Consider the following 12,762-nt stretch of genomic DNA (forward strand, 5'->3'; position numbering starts at 1 on the left):
GGGATTTGATACATCGCATCTACCCCAAAGAACTTGAGATAAAGGATACTGCAGACACTGTGAAGTCAGCCTTGTATCTTGACCTATACTTGAAAATTGATGGTAAAGGAAAACTATTGACCAAACTTTACGACAAACATGATGACATTTCATTCAGAATTGTCAACTTTCCTTTCATCTGTGGCAACATCCCTTAAGCACCTGTGTATGGAGTGTTCATATCACAACTCATGTGTTATGCCAGAGATTGCTGAAACTACATAGACTTCTTGTATCGTGCTAGAACCCTAACAAATAGGCTTCTGGAACAGGGTTATGTTGCTACAAGATTGAAGTCATCACTACAGAAGTTTTATAGTCGTCATCATGAACTTGTGGATCGTTATGGTGTATCCATCTGCACCATGAAAACTGATTTATTCAACGGGTCATAGTTTTCCTTTCCTTTGTTTGTCTACCCTGGACTTGACTTTTTATGAGCAACTCAGGGGGTGTTTCTGGAAAAGCAGAGGATGCTTACCCTACCAGTTCACCTGGTATATGCTCCCAGTTTTAAGTGGAGTCCAAGTTGCTCATTTGCTTTTGTTACTTTGTATGTATGATTTTAGTTACTTTGTGTTCTTTGTAGTGTATGTCTGTTTTCCATGCCTGGTCTTAGTCGCTGGATTACATTCTTTTGATAACCGCTATAACCTTGGTTCCCTGATTACTCTTTCAACTGCATCATGTAATAAAATAGGATTGGATACAAGTTATACCAACTTAATGGAAGTTATCTCCCTTTACAAAACAAGTAAGCAGGGGACCAAGGGGACTTCTCCTGGGATAGGACCAACCCCCTTTTTGAACATTTTTTGTTAAGTTTGTTTTATATTTGAGCGAAAAAGACCCAGAAGAACATGAAAGCCCCTCTTTTTCTGGACCCTACTTGTCAAAATCTTTTCAAAACCACCTGCCACTGTCCTTTAAAATAACATGAACACTCAAACACACCTTTCCCACACAGGTAAGTTTCTAGAACACACAGTGGTAAAATAAATGGTGGTTTAACTTAGTACTACATGTAATTGGAATCATTAAGTCTTCTGTTCTGATAAAGACACTTTTCTGTGTAATTAGCTGCAATGACGACATTGGCAAACAACCAGGAAATCATCTTTTTTTGCAGTATGAAGTCATAACACAGGCGTTGGACTAACTGCTTCAATAGTGAGATAATATCCTAAGCTATTTTTGTCAAATCGATATTTTACAATTCTTAAACTTTAGATCAAAAGGATTACTAGGGCAATAATGAGAAAATATAGGTCATAGAAAGAAATTGATGAGGTATTTCTCTGCAGGTGGGTTATGAGGTTATGAGGTTTGTTATCTTGGTAATTACCTAATGTTGTTCAACAGTTTGAGTGGAGTTGTAAGGCTGATTGCTAGTCTTTAAGCACCTGTTTCATGGGGTGCAATTTTCAATAAGGCCAAGTAAAAAAATAATAATATTTCTGTTTTCTGCTATCAGATAGAAAAAAGAATTATCATTTATTTCAAAAACATTTACATTGATATATTTGGGTAACAGTCTTGGCTTTAACAAAATGGTCATACATGTTTTTAGCATGCAAAGGGAGGATGGATGGTAAATTCATTTTCTCATGTAAAATTTTTTCTGCAGGAGTACTCTTACTCATGGTAAATTCCTTCTCCCATGAAAAAAAGTGTTTTTTCTGTCTGTCTATCTGTATTGCAGCTCTATATAAGCCCAACCCCTCATAAAAAATATATAGGGCTACCATAATGATAATTGAATGGTAATCCAAAGATAATTACTATAGGCATTGAAAAAAGATACACAGGACAAAGAACATGATATATAAAACAAGAACCATCTTTAAAAAAAAATATCCGACCCAGTGAAATTTGTTCTTCTTACTTATAATTTATCCATTTCGTTCAGGAAATAACACATGGCACACAATTTCTATATCTGGTACAGTTTTTTTTCCACCACTAAATTATCAGCATTTGGCCAGTCAGGAATCAGAATTTTGATCAGGTGACTTGCATTTCCATGGAAAAGCGTCTTTCAGGTCAAAGGGTAAAAAACAAAACTATACCAATAGCCTGGGAATAACTTGTTCAAGTTAAATGAGCAACCCATACATCACAAAAAACAGGGACCAGGTGCACCGGTAGGGTATGAGTCCTCTGCTTTTCTGGAATCACCCACTGAGCTCGTAATCAAGGAATGGATTTTGATGAAACTTTATCTGAATGTTGGGTATTGTATGTAGACATGCATTAATGAATTAGGTGATAATTGTCAAATACTTACAAGAGGAGGTAATCTTACTTAAGTACAAGTGGACTAAAGACAGAAACATTTGTATTCCTCTGAGAGTATGAATAGTTACACATATGATTTCTGACTCTTTGATCAAATATAAACTGCCATCTTGTTTCTTTTACAGGAAGTAAAGGGAATAATAGTGTTTAACTGTTGCACCTTGGGAATGACCATGTTTGAGTAAATGTCTGTGTGTAAAGTGACCAACAATGACAGGTAAGAACTATAACCAATACTTAGGTGGATCCAGGGGGTGTACAGGGGTTGGAACCACGCCCCACCCCTTGACCCTTGTTGTATGATATTTTTGATATTGTGCTAAACTTGGGGTAGTGAACAAATAATAGCCTGAAACCCCCCCCCTTTTTCTGGACCTCCTTTTCAACATCTCTAGATTCCCCCTGCCATACAAACTCAAATACATTGTGCTCTGATAATGGAGCCTCATTTCTCAATAGTAGGGTCCAAGGTTCAGTGCCATGCTGGCATTTTGTGAATCATTTATACTTGAGTAGTTTAATTTTCTCGTTGCTTGAAAATTCTGGTTGATTATATAGAAAACATTGGAAATCACTTGTGCAGGTGCCATCTAAGGCAAGTCATCCCCCTCCCTTTTGGAATTTCTGGATCCATTACTTGTAGGATTTGATAATAACAATAAGATATCATTAAAAACAAAAACAAAACATTGTTGATGTGCTGTATTTCTCAGGAAAGAGTCCAGGATTGATTATGTAAGAATTTGTGGTTAAGATGGATTTTGTTGAGTATTGACTGGTTGGATTTTATTTGAGTTATCCCCCCTTAACATTCTATTTCAGTATTTCTGTTAGTAATGTTTTACTGTAAACCAGGTACAAAATGAACATTTAAGAGGTCCATGGGTGGGACACTGTAAATTTTATAACTCTGAATTGTTTTATTCCAAGGTAATGAATGTATCATATGTATGTCAAATAGCACTAAGTTTGTTTTGAATTGGCAATGGATGGTTCAGAAAATGGTTTTAAATTCTCTAACAAAGCAACAAAATTTTGTTGCATTTAATGAGTTATCTCCCTTTTTTTTCAATAAATTTGAATGCTAAATGCAATTTATTTTTCTTAAATCATTGCAGTTAATAAAAAACCAATGTTCATCTTTGAGAAAGTATGCATTTGTGACTTAAAATTGGTGGAAACTTTTTAAAACAAAATTTGTCTTGTGCCACACACTGCCTGGTTTTTGCTTTTGCATCCTTTTTTCAAGTCAGTTTTCTCTGTGCATTATATACTCAGAACTTTAATTGAAGCTAAATATTACAATAACAATATAGGTGCTATGGAAACCGTCAATTTTATTTGAAAATTAAAAACAAATATTAATTATAATTTAAGCCAATTTAACTTGAGCTTAAGATAGAAAAATTTTGCTACAAAAAGAAACATAAATGTCTTTATAATTAAGGGATAATTAAATTGATTAAGTTATGATTAGTTAGAAGGAGGATTGGGATGGCTTAATAATGAACCAGAAACATGGACATTTTCTCTCCTCAACATCTGTTTTTGGGTACTGAAGATCTAGCCTCTAGTATCCAAACCTCCCCTTTATTGTTAAGTGGTTTGAAAAGAAAATGATAAAATGTAAATTATCATTTCCAATGCCTCAATATTTGAAAATGATTAAATTTGAAAAAGGTCATAACTCTTTAATTGAAATACAAAAATACACAGTTATCTTTCTTGTTCTTTTGTGGTTTGCATTAATTATCTAATGAAGATGTGAAAATATTTCACAGTGTAAATGTGAATGGATGACTAAAAACATAAAGATCACTATATAACTCAGCCATATCTCTTTCTAAAGAAAATGAAGGAGACGTACAAAGTTTGGTTAATGAAGTTGCCTGCATTCTAAATTGCAATATCCTCTTGCAGTGTCATTCTTCATAAGAATTAGGCAAAAGCTTAAATTGTGGTGGCTAATTCAACATATATACCTTTAAGTGGCTGTTCATGTAAAACCCAGGCAGATAATATGGTTGGCGCAGGGTAAGTTTTATCCAACTGATTTTTTGTTCCAATGTAATGCAAATATATCATATGCATGTCAAATAGTATAAAGGTTATTTCAAATTGACAGTGGATGTCTAAGAAAATGATTTTTTCCTTGACAATGCAACCAAAATTTGATGAAATTGAAGAGTTACCTCCCTTTCTTCAATGGATTTCAATGCTTCAATGTAACTTATTTCTCTTTAATTGTTAAAATTGATAAAAACAACTTTTAACTTTGAGAAGTTGAAACACACATATATGTACTCATGTATTGCCTAAAATTGCCTGTTTCATGGACAAGTTAGTTGCCTGATTCTTTAAAGTATTTGAATACATATGTATTAACTAATTCTCAAAAGTATTTGTACTGTTTTAATGCAGACTTCTTTGCAACTTTGCTTGTCCTTGTTGATGGACTGTTTAATAAACTAGGGAGAGTTTGGAGTGTTATGCCAATGCTGAACAATGAACTCAGATGAGAATATACAGATGGCCTGTAGATTGGAGAGCAATATACCATCAAATCCTTTGATGTACTTAGAATAAATATCTCTACTGTTTATTTTTTTATATTTCTTTAATATACAGTAAATATGCATGATGTCACAAGGACCACACCTTTTGAGGAGAACAATTTGTCAGGAAGTCTTGGCCATAGGATTGAATAAGATATTTTTAATTCAATATAACTTAAAAAGATATTTCCATTCTGCACTTCAGAATATGCCCTACCGTTTTTTCGCAATTCATATTTTTTTTCACAGCACTTTAAACAGAGGTGGCAGTTAAGGTCAATTTTAGTCCATTTTCACATTTCATTTTAACATGAAAAATGGAAATGGCCAAAAAATGCTGCATGATGGTTTATAAAAATATCTTGGTTAATGAACCTTAAGGATTTTTACTTAAATTTTTTAATGTGTTTTTTTTCATAAGGACGTAACTTAAAAAATGGACATGCCATTGAAATGGGAGTATTTTTTACTGAATATACTCCTATAAGTTGCTGATTAAGAATTGTGTGTCTTGATGGATTACCATAGTTTCTATGATGCCAATACAAAACATGGCTGTAGTATAAACTCAACATATTACCATCCCCTAAAACAAAACAACAAATATTTAAGCAATGTTTAGTTTGTATACTCTATTCATTAAGTGTGTGGTATATGGAATAACTTTATCTGTCCTCATTCCACCTTTTGGTTGCTATACATCAAAGCAGTTTCAAATTTAAAATGGAACTTAGAGGAAGCTTGCCCTACCGGTGCACTTGTTCCATGCTCCCAGTTCTTAATGGAATTTTACTTGTATTTCTTGTACCTATTATTTTAGTTATTTCATGGTTTTTATTGTGTGTGTCTGTTTTACATGTCTAGTCTTTGTCCCTGGATTACATCCTTTTGATAACTGCTCAAATCTTGGTTCCATTAATTATTCTTTTATGGAGATGGTGCCTACAGTATGTGGCAGGAATGGCTTCACAAAAACTTTGGTCTCTTTGATGTTGTGCTCATTAGGCTAGTTTCACTGTATATGAAACAGAGCACTAGAATTACTATTCAAGTAAAGTAATACGAAGTCATTTGGATGTTTCAAAAATAAAGGGTGTAGCCAACAGAGTTCCTTTCATTTCTCCGTTTTTTTTTTCATCTGGAAGATGTTGACCTTAATTTTTACTGCCTAATAAAGTGATACTTCATATGTTATAAAATATTCTAGGCTTATTTTCATAAAATGTAATAACAGTTACTGATGCAGATGTCTCTGGTTATTCTAAATTTTAGGGGTTAATATGACTGAAATCAAGATACATTGAACAAAAAAAAAAATGACCGAAGCATGGTTTGCTGTACCAGCCAAAAAAAAAAAAAACAAAAAAAAAAAAAACACACTTACAGTACAGAGACAAAATCATACCAACTATAGCCAAAGCTAGTAGCATACCAGATTACAAGAAATCTTTTCATCTGTTTTCTACTTCCTCTTCTATTTTAAGAAGCTGTAGATAGTGACCTCATAATTATCTATTAATATTTGAGTATAGTGAGAAGACCAGTGCTGATTGTGTATTGATAAGTTTGTCAATTCTCAGATTGATGGTATATATAAACCTGCCGCTTATCATTTCATGAGAAAATTCCTAAATCCTGAATCACCATCTTTGATGCTGATGGCAGATTGTAAAACCTGGTGTGGCTTGGTATTATGGTACATGTATGGTTTTCATCATATGTAGAGGTTTAATCATAAGGATTTAGCATGATCTCCCATGGTTGAATAGATATAACCTAATGTGGAATGGCTGAGCATTAATATTTTTATTTTTCCTTAATATTTTTTGTCCTTGCCTACAGAAATTGAAAAAAAGGTAAAGGTTATTACAGGATGGAACCTGTTGTCAGTTTCACAGAAAAAGTGCTAGCATAATATCATGTTTTAGTTTAGACATGAAAAAATAATCTTCCTTTGTTTCTACTGAATTTTAAAGTGATTTTTATACTTATGGTTTATAGTGAAATTTCTAAAATCCATCATATAATCCAAAAACATGGACCATATATCTGGTTAAAACTTATGAGCACTTCATTGCATACACTACATTTCATTTAAGCAAAGAAATGCTATTGTGAAATGAATATGAACTGTTCCACATTCCATTCAAATGTTCCTTTCCAGAAGTTAAGATATGCCATTGCTGACCGAGCATCTTTACTGAATGAAGATGGAAGATTAGGGGTTTTTTGGCAATATTGAGGAAAAAGATACATGTAGATAGGCATTGAAAAAAGTCCATAAATCCCTTGTACACATATATTCACATCTGTTAGAGAAACAGGGGCGGATACAGGATCTCAGGTTGGGGGGGGGGTTGTCTGGTTACTGCTGTTCTGATTATTCTACATGTTATGTTCTGGCATGTTATGCTGTAGTTTTGTCCTGTTTTTAGGGATCAACCTTTTATTGAAGTTTGGTTTATACGGATTTCTAGTTACTCTGTGTATGTTTTGTTCTGACAGGTTATACTGTAGTTTTGTCCTGATATAAGGGCTTTAATTTAAGTTTGGTTTATGCAGGTTTCTGGATTATTCACAAGATGTGGCCTCTTTTTCGTTAATCTTTATTTTTTCCCTTTAAGTTTTCAAAACATTGCCAAACCTCACACTCCTCTTGATAGGTTGACAACCAAATTAAACTTGGTGGGTGTTTCTAGAAAAGCAGAGGATGCTTACCCTACCAGTGCACCTGGTCCATCCTCCCAGTTTTTAGTGGAGTCAGGATTCCTCATTCACTTTTGTTTCTTTGTATGTGTTATTTTGGTTATTTCATGTTTTTTTTGTTTTGTGTGCTATTTTCTCTGTCTGCAGTGTATTGTTTTGGTTATGGTTTCCTTACTTCCCTAGGGGGATGAGGACATTGTCAAACATTCTTCTGAAAGCCTCTGAGAAACCCATAATTTTCTTCATATTTTAAATTAAAATATAAGATGAACATTAATATGTGATACTGAATAATTCTGTTACAAAATTACTGCAGAAGAAAGTAGAAATGGGTGATGTGACAGAGATTACAACAATCCTACTGAAAAAAACTGGATATTTCTGCTGAACTTTGCCCATTAAAAATATGTTGACTAATCTTATTATTTAACAGCCATATCTAGTGGGAGTTAACAAGAAACAATTAACTTACAAATAAAATGGTCATAAAAAATAAAATAAAGTAATGACTTTTGACATCAAAAGTGTAAAAACACCAATTACGACCTCTATATTTCCTGTAAAAGGAGCTGAATATATCTAGTTTACTTCTCTAATTGGTACTTGTACTGGTTATCAATTCCATTCCTTTTAGGTGGAATCATATACCAGTATATACTTGTATATCTTTAAAACATGCCCTTTCCTGATTAAATATAGCTCCCACAAAAAATCAGGCATTTTAAACTGGAAATATTCATGCAATGTGTCAAATACCTTGAATGGGGTTTCTTAAACTTAATTTAAAATTTCTTTAGTTCCCCCCAAAAAATCTCTTATAGATTCAAGTATTAGAATTCACTAAGTAGCTGGTGAACCTACCACCCCACCCTCAACCCCCTTTTTCTTTGTAGATTATCTTTTTGCCCTCTCTGGGCCCTGAAAACAAATACCAAAGCATAAGCAAATAACAGAAACAAACAATAGCTATCACCTTCCATATATTGTTAGGGTATACAAACAAGAAAGTAGAAGAAGTAAATCAGAAGCTGTAAAAATGGAGAAATCCTTGTACAAGAATGGGAACAGCAAAATTACAACACACTGAGAACAAGACATGTACCACAAAAGTAACTAAAAACACTCACAGAAAAATTAATAGCAAAAACCCCACCAGAAACCAGTAATTGAAATAAGTTTTCAAATCTTTTGCCAAACTTTTATAAGAAATTGTAGTAGTTAAAATGTAACATTAAGCATAACACATGTAATATTTCTATGCTTCCTGTCAGAAAATATCATAAAAATTTGATATAATGGCCTGATCTATGAAGCCCACCATCCCTAATCCAGTTTCTACTCTGTAGTCCCATATGTTTGATCATATCTGCTGTAGGAACAACTTGGCTTGAGGCTAAGACAGTGGCTGATATCTTTATATCTGTGTTGTCATATATTGTCACAAAACATCATAATTTGTCATACAATTGTACCATGTGGTTTTCATAACATGTTCACGATTTAAAGTTTGATTTTTTATCTTGGATTTTTTAGTTTGAAGATAAATTTATTTTGTATAATTAGTTTGTACTGTGTAATTTTAAAAAATTTGTTAGCTGGGATGTAAATCGTTGATTTTCTAAAGCAGAAGGTTCAAGCTGATTTTTTAAGGATTTATAGGATTTCTATTATTTTCACTCAAAAGTTGGATTAATTTAAATCAATAAGATTTTTTTCTTCAAAGGGAGATAACTCAATGGCATATCTGTGAAATCAATATTTGCAAGTGCTGGAGTATACATCACATTTGTTTAAGAGGTAAACATTAATTAATATAGATTGTTTAGATATTTTCTCTTGGTATGTTCTGCATGGTTTGTTTTTGGTACATGTATACTCTGGGCTATAAAGGATTTTTTATAAGAAAAAAAATATTTAGATTTAAACTCTGGTCTTTGCTTTGTATCCACTTGTTTGTATCTTTTGTTAATTTTTAACCAAACAGGCCAACTTACTAATTTTAAAAAGGGGGTGGGGTTTCTAGAGGGGTTCAGAAAAAAGGGGCTCAAGACTAATATTGGCTCATTTTTGCCCAAATTTTTAAAATTGATAAATTTACCAACGAGATGCGACACCACTGCCTTAATGTGGTCAAATACTTACTGTCAATACAAATTGTAAGTGCAGCTCACCATTCTTGATTTTTTAATAAGGTAAGGAAGTTGGTATGAATGTAGGAACATAATAATTATTGGACCCCAACAAAGGGAGATAATCAAACTTAATGGTTTTACGCAATAAAAGACATTGTAAAGGGGTATTAAAGGAAACCAAGATTCTAGAGGAATAGAATGAATATAATCTAGGGACAAAGACCAAACATGGAAAACAGACACACACACACAACAAAGAACAATAAGTAACTAATACATACAAAGTAACAAAAAAAGTGACATCAGGGCCATTCGTTTTGTAAACACTGCCCTGTAGTTTAGCCATGAGCGTGTTGCAGTTGTATATTTTTCATTCCATTCAATAATGCTCATATTATGATAAAGACAAAACAGATTGTTAATTATCATATAAGTGATTTATTTATTACAAATTGAAACCTCTAACATTAATTACATTCTTTTCTTGACCTGTTTCCTGTGATAAAGTAAGGAAAGTGTTTGACAATTCAATTTATATGGATTATCTTGTGTCTGGATAGAATTTTAATCAATTTCATTACCATATTTACCTGTTCAGGTATCAAAGACTTTGATGTGTTTACCTATATTGTAAAGACACCTGTAATATTTAAACAAAATCTACAACTTTGTCAAACTCTGCTGAATTTAAGATTCAAATACTTATCCTTAAAAGGCAAATACAAATTCAAGTGTGAGTTGTCAGTAAGGCTTAATTAATAAGGGGTGATTTCAATTAAACTATTTCCCCTCCTCTCTTGTTAATTTTCTATAGCTTTGACCTCAGAAACCACAACATGATCCCACATCCTCTGAAAGGCATGTTATCGCAATAAAATCCACGTTCGAAGATTGTTAACATTGTTTGAGTCAGAATATTGGATAGTATTCACTTTTTAAATGTTTTGTTTCAGGTAAGGAGATTTTTTTCTTTCCTTTTAATCAATGATTTGTCATTTCTTTTTGAAAATTGAAAATATGAATGTGACTTGACCTTAAAAACTTAAACACTCTAAAGTTGATGAAGTTTTGCTCTAAGTTTTGTAATTTTATAACAAGTAAAATGCTATCAGCTTATAATTAATCATCAGGCACAGATTAATGGGTGGATGGGGGTACACTCCCTGAAATTGGGAAATATTTGTTTCGTATGAAATTTTGATTTGTCACAAATTTACTACAAAAAATGTCTTGCCACACTTTGTTCAGCCTGTAATTCTACTTCACACCCTCTAACCTGAAAAAAACTGGATTCCCCCTAGCTTTTCTATGCAGGACAATTTTGTACATATATTATGATTTCTTGTGCAGATTAATAATATTTTTCACCTGATTAAAAAAAAACATTTCAGTAATTGAGACATTTTAGAAAATGTTTTTATTTTTTATGTTCATTATATACAATATGATTGAAGAAGGGTAAACTTTTGAAGTTTATTAATTTTGGGAGGGGTGAAGTGGTCGAAAAAGAAGAATATCCAACAAATAGTGTTTGAATTTATGAAAATTTGATATACAGTGATAAATTTGCATTGAAGGTGGGAGGTTGTGAATTTGATGCCTGGCCCAGTCATACCAAAGACTCCAAAATGTGTAGTCACCACTTCTCCTTCAAGCACGCAACAAAGGAGACCAAGTCACAATTGGTTGATATGGAGTCAGAATGATGTGTCTGGTTGGAAAACATGTCTTCCTGTGGGCTGTTGCTTCTGTGAGCTAGCTAACTTAACTGTGTATGGTCGACTATCCATTTGATTTAATCCTTGAATCCATGAAGTATCTGCTATAGAACATTATTCTACTATTTATCAATCAATCAGATTCCCATTCCCAACATTTTTATTTTCCTGAACAAGTACTACACAATATGAATGTTATTTATGCCATCAAGTAACCTCATATTTTTCTTCCACCCCAGATGATAATGAATGCAATTATCTTTTTCCTCTACCACATGCAACCCTTATGATTAATTATATAATTGGCTGAACATGTGTTACACTCATCAGAAAGACCTACAGGTAACAAATGCACTTGTAAATGACCTGCAGGTTAACGAGCATACCTGTGAAATGGACATGCAGCAGGTGGAAATTAACATGTTATGATGGACAGACAAGGTTGTCAATTTCAACAATGTTTGAGAGGTTATTAATTAGTAACATTGTTTCTGTGTTGTGGGGCTATTTTTACCTCCTGTGCTAGAGAGCTAATAAAACATGGTAATGGATGATTGGAAAATGAATGCATGTTTTGCACCCTTGCCAACTGCAAGTTCTTTGTGGTTATTTGGAATTCTGGTGTAGTGCGACTTTACAAAAAGGAGGTTACGAATATGAAGGGGTGTGTAAAGAAAGGGGATGGCAACATACATTTTTATCTACTTAGTCATATGTACTCAGTTCTTTGTAGAATTACAAAGGTATTTGGTAAAGGTTAGAGGACATCTTAATATTATTTGCACTCAAACTTGGTAAGACTTAGCCCTGTTGAGTTATATATTGTGATAAAAATGAGAAAAATAGGTAAAAACAAATCTAACAAGTACAAATCTCAGTAAAGGTCCAGCAATGTATTGTTTGTGTGTGTGTTCTTTTGTTCTTTTTGTTTTTTTTGTGGGGGGGGGGGGCAAAAATGGGCAAATAATAGGCTGGGACACCCTCCCTCCATTAAAAAAAATTCTGGATTTACATTCCTCCAAACTATATAAGGATGAAGCAGAATAGTAGTGCCCTGTACATGAATAGGATCCATGTTTCTATTCAGTTGATACTATAGGCAGAACAAAGGGTAAATTTAAAGAAATCTAGGAAAAAGGACTATCTTTTTACTGATATATTTTTATATAATGCTGTTCATTTATTTGTACATCCACCCAAGGCTAAAATAACTCTATGACAGATTTTAAAGATAGCTTGGTGCAGTATTCAGCTCCCTTCTGTGTTTCATAGTTTTCTGATTTTTTGTTTCCAATTTGAAGGGCTTCAAATTAT

General features: G+C 33.1%; 1 protein-coding gene across 12 annotated transcripts in view; it reads left to right on the forward strand.

Annotated features, from left to right (window-relative positions):
* LOC148620486 (uncharacterized) overlaps window positions 1-12,762 on the forward strand; it is an 83,406-nt gene that overhangs the window by 18,418 nt on the left and 52,226 nt on the right. For 10 of the 12 annotated variants that reach the window (XM_088581390.1, XM_088581381.1, XM_088581383.1 and 7 more), the window contains one exon: window positions 2,463-2,554. The gene's annotated coding sequence lies outside the window, so the exon portion shown is untranslated. Of the gene's footprint in view, window positions 1-2,462; window positions 2,555-8,965; window positions 9,396-10,563; window positions 10,684-12,762 lie in introns of those variants that run through there. The other 2 variants (XM_088581384.1, XM_088581385.1) reach the window with 2 other exon arrangements.

This window comes from Perna viridis, chromosome 4 (genome assembly GCF_037379345.1).
Source record: "Perna viridis isolate PV_CMFRI_1.1 ecotype Kerala chromosome 4, ASM3737934v1, whole genome shotgun sequence".
In the NCBI taxonomy this organism is placed as follows: domain Eukaryota; kingdom Metazoa; phylum Mollusca; class Bivalvia; order Mytilida; family Mytilidae; genus Perna; species Perna viridis.